Source organism: Bombina bombina, chromosome 4 (assembly GCF_027579735.1).
Source record: "Bombina bombina isolate aBomBom1 chromosome 4, aBomBom1.pri, whole genome shotgun sequence".
Taxonomy (NCBI): domain Eukaryota; kingdom Metazoa; phylum Chordata; class Amphibia; order Anura; family Bombinatoridae; genus Bombina; species Bombina bombina.
The window spans coordinates 1,220,731,675-1,220,738,632 of NC_069502.1; positions in this window are offsets into that span (position 1 = coordinate 1,220,731,675).

Sequence of the window (6,958 nt, forward strand, 5' to 3'; positions counted from 1 at the left end):
CCGAGGTGTCTGGCACCTATGTACTGTACAGACGTAGTGTAAGCTCTACTGACAAAACATGCAATTTATTGATATAAAGAGCCGATGTTGCCCAGTTTTCTTTATAGTGGAATATGGGAGACCCAGTGCCAAGGATTTTACAGACATACAACAGGAGGATATAAGATTAATTTCAAAAATATAATCTATGAAAAGATTACCTGTAAAACACTTGTGTTGTAATGTCTCATTAACCCCTTCAATTTCACCGTAATAATGTGTCAAACTCCCTCCCTAGAATTTCTATTTAAAGTACGTTGCTATTCAGATTACCTTGTCCTGGTTAACTGTTTCGCAAAACAAAAACTCATCACAAAACACATTAAAAAAAAAATTACACCATCTAATACAAATTTATGAAAACAGAGAGGGGGGGGGGGTCACACCCAAAATTGGAATTTTATAAGGTTTACTTATATCAATTTTCCTACAGCCATAAAAAATAAAAAATTGTTATATAAGAAAAGAAGCTACGCTATAAATTCAAAAGAAAGGAAAGTCCTGTTTACACTGACTCTTTAAAGTTGCAGTAACCCTGTGAAACCGGATAAGCATTTGCCTGCTTGCATTGCCATAGTTTTGGAGGATTCTGGAACCTGTTGTTAACACTAAGTGCCCAGCGACTCTGAGTGGACTGATATGTTTGCTACTTTGAGAGCGTGCTGTGGCATTATATTCTCTCTGTAGCAATGGTTCTAACCCTCTATGTGTTTATGCATATGAATATGTTTCAAGGTTTGACCTTGTTCTTACTAGCAGCAATTGCTATTATCTGTCGATACTTTGTTGCAATCTGCTAGGTGGATACACAGTATTATTGGTATCTAATTAATCTGAAACATCCAGTGCACACGTGATAAATACACACAAATTAAAGTCATTTATTTAGCTCTGGTGCAACCTGTGTCATACTTTAAGGGTTATTTTATATCATAGCTTCTTTTCTTATATAATAATTTTTTTATCTAATAAAAATTGTTTAAAAAGTTATAAGGACTCAAAGATATGAGGCAAGGGGCTTTAAAGGGACACTAAACCCAAATGTTCTCTTTCATGATTCGAATAGAGCAGCAATTTTAAGCAACTTTCTAATTTACTCCTATTATCAATTTTCTTCATTCTCTTATGTAAGTTTAGGAGCCGACCCATTTTAGGTTCAGAACCTGGGTAACACTTGCTGATTGGTGGCTAAATGTAACCACCAATTAGCCAGCACTACCCAGGGTGCTAGACATTTATAAGTTTATAAGTTGGCAAGCTTTCGGAAGAATTCCTTCCTTTCTCAAGTCTAAGGCAATACTGACCAATTCAATGGAATTTACAGATAATGGGGCCGAATTATCAAATGGCTGTAGCGAATCATGTCTGCCTTCCATCACTAAATTCTGACAGCATACGCTGTCTGCATTTAACATTGCACAAGCATTTCTTGTGAAATGCTTTTGTAATGCCGCCGCCTGCACATTCTCTGCCAATCAGCCGCTAGCAGGGGGTGTCAATCATCCTGATCATATCTTACAACCGCTGCTTCTTATGTTTTTGGCAAGCTGGAAACATCGGGCGAAGCAAGCAGCATCGACTGCTTGATAAATCTCCCCCTATATCTTAAAACACAGGATGGCTAAAAAGGACAGAAAGTGTAACAGAGGTCTGAGTGCAGGGGGAGGAGGGGATGACGTAAAAATCATGAAGGGGGTTTAGATGACAGATCCAGACAGTGTCCAGTGTAGAAGAACAGACAGGGGAAAAATATAGTGAAGCCAGGGAACCCAGTGAGACCAATAATAACTGGCATGGACTCTCTGACTGAGCAAATATCGGGCCTAGTGGAGAATATTTTAAAGCCCTTAGTTATTAACACCACTAGCTTTATAAAAGACACCACTGATTTTCTTAACAAAATCAGCCAGATAACAGAATTGCCAGAGGATACTATACTTGTGACAATGGATGTGGAATCCCGGTACAGCAATATTCCACATAAAGATGGTATGATGCCGGCCTAAACTTTCTTTCCGCCGACAGCCCTAACCGGACATATAGTGCTTCAACAGTCAGTAAACTTACAGAATTTATACTTACTCACAATTATTTCATCTTCAACCACTCCATCTACTTACAAACCATGGGAACAGCCATGGGCACCAAAATGGCACCACAGTACGCAAACCTCTTCATGGCTGACTTAGAACAGAGATTCATAGCCACTCACCCTCAAAAACCTTTCAAATACTTTTGCTACATAGATGATATTTTAATCATATGGACAGAAGGAGAAATAAAATTAGAACATTTTCATAAATCATTTAATCTATTTCATGCAACAATCAAGCTTAAAATTGACTTTTCTAGAGACTGTGTCAGTTTCGTGTATACAACAATATCCATCACAAATGGCAAATTACACTCATCTGTATAAAGGAAACCAACAAATAGATGCAGATACCTCCACAGCTCCAGCTCCCACCCCAATCACATTAAACAATAACTACAGTCAGGCTACAAGATACCACAGAATTTGCTCAGACACCAAGGACCATAACAAACACCTCATCACACTGTCGTAATCATTCAAAGAAAAGGTTACAAAACAAGGGTTATAAACAAACAAATTAACTTTGCCCTCAATACCCCACGTGAACAGTTACTACAATACAGGGAGAAGAAAAACATATGGCGTATCCCACTAGAAGTCAAATTTAACCCTGATGGGGAAGGAAAATGAAAAATCATAAAAGACTCTACGCCACTTTTTAGAACTATAGCCCAATTTAGTAACCTAAAGCGTTTCTAAGTATTAGTACTTACTTTTGTCTCGCCTGGCTGTTTAAAATGTCCGCCTGCCACCTCCCATATTTCCTCACAAGTATCTTCATGGTTGTGCAGCGCTAACAGCTAATTTTCGCCCGTACAAAAATTGTGGAAGGAATAGGACATATTTTGTCGGGACAGGAAGGTAGAAGCGGCTGAGACATCGTAAATCCCCTTATATGATTGGCTGGTGAGTTTGTGGAATGACAGTGCTCAGCAAGGTGCCATTCATTCTTGCCTAGCGGCTCTGACCTTTTTCTACTGCACACTTTCCCTACCCGATCCTACTAACTCTTTCTTTGTTCGTCAAGTGGTAAAGGGCTGGGGTCGTTCTCAACCGCAGCAGAAAGATGTTAGGGAGCCTATCACCTATGACTGCTTGCAGAATTTGGTTATTGCTTTAGAAGTTGTATGCTCTTCTCCATATGAACTTCTTTTGTTTCGCACAGATTTTGTACTGACATATTCCACGGCTTTCCGTATAGGTGAGCTAGTGTCCCCGTCCAAGCAGCATACCAATAGAGGTGTCCAGCTCCAGCATATTAAAGCCTCTCCAGAGTTGTTATTGCTTTTTCTCCCCCGGTCTAAAACAGACCAACAAGGTAAAGGTCTTTGGCTGACCATACATAAGATGCAAGGCAGCTGTTGCCCTGTTCTCATAGTTAATCAGTTTTTAGGAATCCGCCCCAAGGTTTCAGGCTCTTTCCTCATATATAAGAATGGTACATCGTTATCCCTTTATCAGTTCCGTAGGGTCCTGGCCCGAGTGGCTTCCCTGGCCGGTCTAGATACTTCCAAAATTGCCCCACACTCCTTTCGCATAGGCACAGCGGCTATGTCAGGTGCTTCAATAGACTCAATCAAGAGCTTAGGCAGGTGGCGCTCTGCCAAATACAAAGGTTATGTTCGTCCAATCGTTTAAAATGTTGTTTTTGATGCCTGGTTGCAGGTTGTTTGTTTTTTGAGGAGTACCCCAAGGCTCTAGGCGGATATGGATCGTGGGGCACTCATATGTGCATTGGGCTTCAATCCGTTCTCTGTCCCTTCCCGGGGGTCAAAACCTGTTGTTTCCCACTGCCAAAGCGTCAGGTGGTTAGGTGAGAGGGAGATGTGTTGGCCTAGACTCCCATCTCTTTTATCCGAGGCCCTGGTACATTGGGGGAAACCTCATATTGTCATCTTGCATTTAGGGGGTAATGATTTAGGTGCCCTCCCGGTTCTGCAGCTTATAAAAATCATGCAGGCAGATATTAGCTGTATCAGGACCCATATTCCCAATGTCATTCTGGGCTGGTTTAATATCATCCCGAGATTAGAATGGAGGCACATGTCATCCCACAGTGCAGCGTACAGGGTGAGGAAAATAATTAATCTATCAGTAGGAACGTCATAGAGCAGGGAGGTTTCGTGGTCAGACACAATGCCTTAACGGCCGACAAGTCAGAATATTACAGGAGAGATAGGGTTCATTTACAAAATGTGTCCGATATATTTATTCATGTTATTCAAAGGTCTCTTGTACCCTTCCTGTAAGTTAGGTTGGTTATGTTTTTTTATGGTGGCGGCAAGAATATAATCTAAAATGCTATCTTGTGGCTGGAGGTAGCGGCCCTGTTGGGTGGAGAGGGTGCACGGGGGGGAGTGGTGACCAATCTAAAAATGGGAGGGGCGGATAGCCTCAGGTGCCCATGAGGTGCCCCTCTTTCCTCTCGTGGGTTGGCCACATGATCTCAGCAACCCCTTAGTAGCATTTCCTTTGAGCAGAGGGGACCCCCCTCTGCTGCAGTTTCCATTTTGGGCTGCTGACCTCCAGTAGCGCTTGGTTAGTTAGCTCTTGCTTGCCACCATCCTAGCCTACTTATCGGTTCTATAGTTATGCTTATTAATGTTTAATAAAATTTTAACCTGTGACGATTAAACATTTCCCACAAAGATGTTGTGTTTTTATTTATTATTACAGTTATAAGTTTATTTATGAGTATGGTTATATATATATAAATATATATATATATATATATATATATTAATTATTATTATTATTATTATTCCCTCTCTGCTGGTAACGAGTGGTAAATCTATAATCCCTTAATACTGTATCCCTGTTGGTCACCATTTCACCCAACCTGACCACTCCATCCAAAACCTCAAAATCAAGATTCTCAGAGGAAACTTCAAAAAACACCATGGAAAGAAAAACCTTTGAAATGAAAATGATAATGCACTTCAACTTGTTTAATTCTGGACTAAATGCGGACTCTGGGTTCTTAACACTTTATTAAACATTTTTGTAATGTACTTTGATATAGTCAATTACATTGTATATTCCTCACTCTCTATGCATAGGTACGCAGGTAAGCCTACGTTCACACTTTTTTCATTATTATTATTCCCTGTTTTTCTTTCTTCCCTTTCTCCTTTTTTGACTATCTTATATTCCCCCTGTAAACATAATTTCACATTTTTACACATATACACCTAGATTTTGAGTTCTGCGTTAGCCTTAAAAAGCAGCGTTAAAGGGTCCTAACGCTGCTTTTTAACACCCGCTGGTATTATGAGTATGGCAGGTACAGGTGTACCGGTCACTTTTCTTCTGCGACTTTTGACTACCGCAAATCCCCTTACGTTAATTGCATAGCCTATCTTTTTAATGGGATTTGCCTAACGCTGGTATTACGAGTCTTGGAAGAAGTGAGCGGTAGACCCTCTCCTGGCAAGACTCCTACTGCATATAAAAGTCAGTAGTTAAGAGTTTTATGGGCTAACGCCGGAACATAAAGCTCTTAACTAAAGTGCTACAAAGTACACTAACACCCATAAACTACCTATGAACCCCTAAACCGAGGCCCCCCACATCGAAAACACTATAATAAACTTATTTAACCCCTAATCTGCCGACCGGACATCGCCGCCACCTACATTATACCTATGAACCCCTAATCTGCTGCCCCTAACATCGCCGACACCTACATTATATTTATCAACCCCTAATCTGCCCCCCCCAACGTCGCCTCCACCTACCTATACTTATTAACCCCTAATCTGTCGACCGGACATCGCCGCCACTATAATAAATGTATTAACCCCTAAACCGCCGCAATCCCGCCTTGCAAACACTATAATACATTTATTAACCCCTAATCTGCCCCCCCAACGTTGCTGCAATTTACCTACAATTATTAACCCCTAATCTGCCGCCCCCAACATCGCTGCTACTATAATAAAGTTATTAACCCCTAAACCTAAGTCTAACCCTAACACCCCCCTAAGTTAAATATAATTTAAATAAAACAAAATAAATTTACTATAATTAAATAAATTATTCCTATTTAAAAATAAATGCTTACCTATAAAATAAACCCTAATATAGCTACAATATAACTATTAGTTACATTGTAGCTATTTTAGGATTTATATTTATTCTACAGGCAACTTTGTATTTAGTTTAACTAGGTACAATAGCTATTAAATAGTTAATAACTATTTAATAGCTACCTAGTTAAAATAATTACAAAATTACCTGTAAAATAAATCCTAACCTAAGTTACAAATACACCTAATACTATACTATCAATAAATTAATTAAATAAATTACCTACAATGATCTAAACCAAAATACAATTAAATAAACTAAACTATATTACCAAAAAAAACCCACTAAATTACAAAAAATAAAAAAATATTACAAGAATTTTAATCTAATTACACCTAATCTAAGCCCCCTAATAATATAAAAAAAGCCCCCCAAAATAATAAAATTCCCTACCCTATACTAAATTACAAAAGTAATCAGCTCTTTTACCAGCCCTTAAAAGGGCTTTTTGCAGGGCATTGCCCCAAAGTAATCAGCTCTCTTACCTGTAAAATAAAATACAAGTCCCCCATAACATTACAACCCACCACCCACACACCCCTACTCTAAAACTCACCAGATCCCCCCTTAAAAAAACCTAACACTACCCCATTGAAGATCACCCTACCTTGAGCCGTGTTCACCCAGCCTGGCACCGATGGGCCAGAATAGGACATCCGGAGCGTCAGAAGTCTTCATCCGATCGAGGCAGAAGAGGTCCTCCATCCAGCAGAAGTCTTCATCCAAGCGGCATCT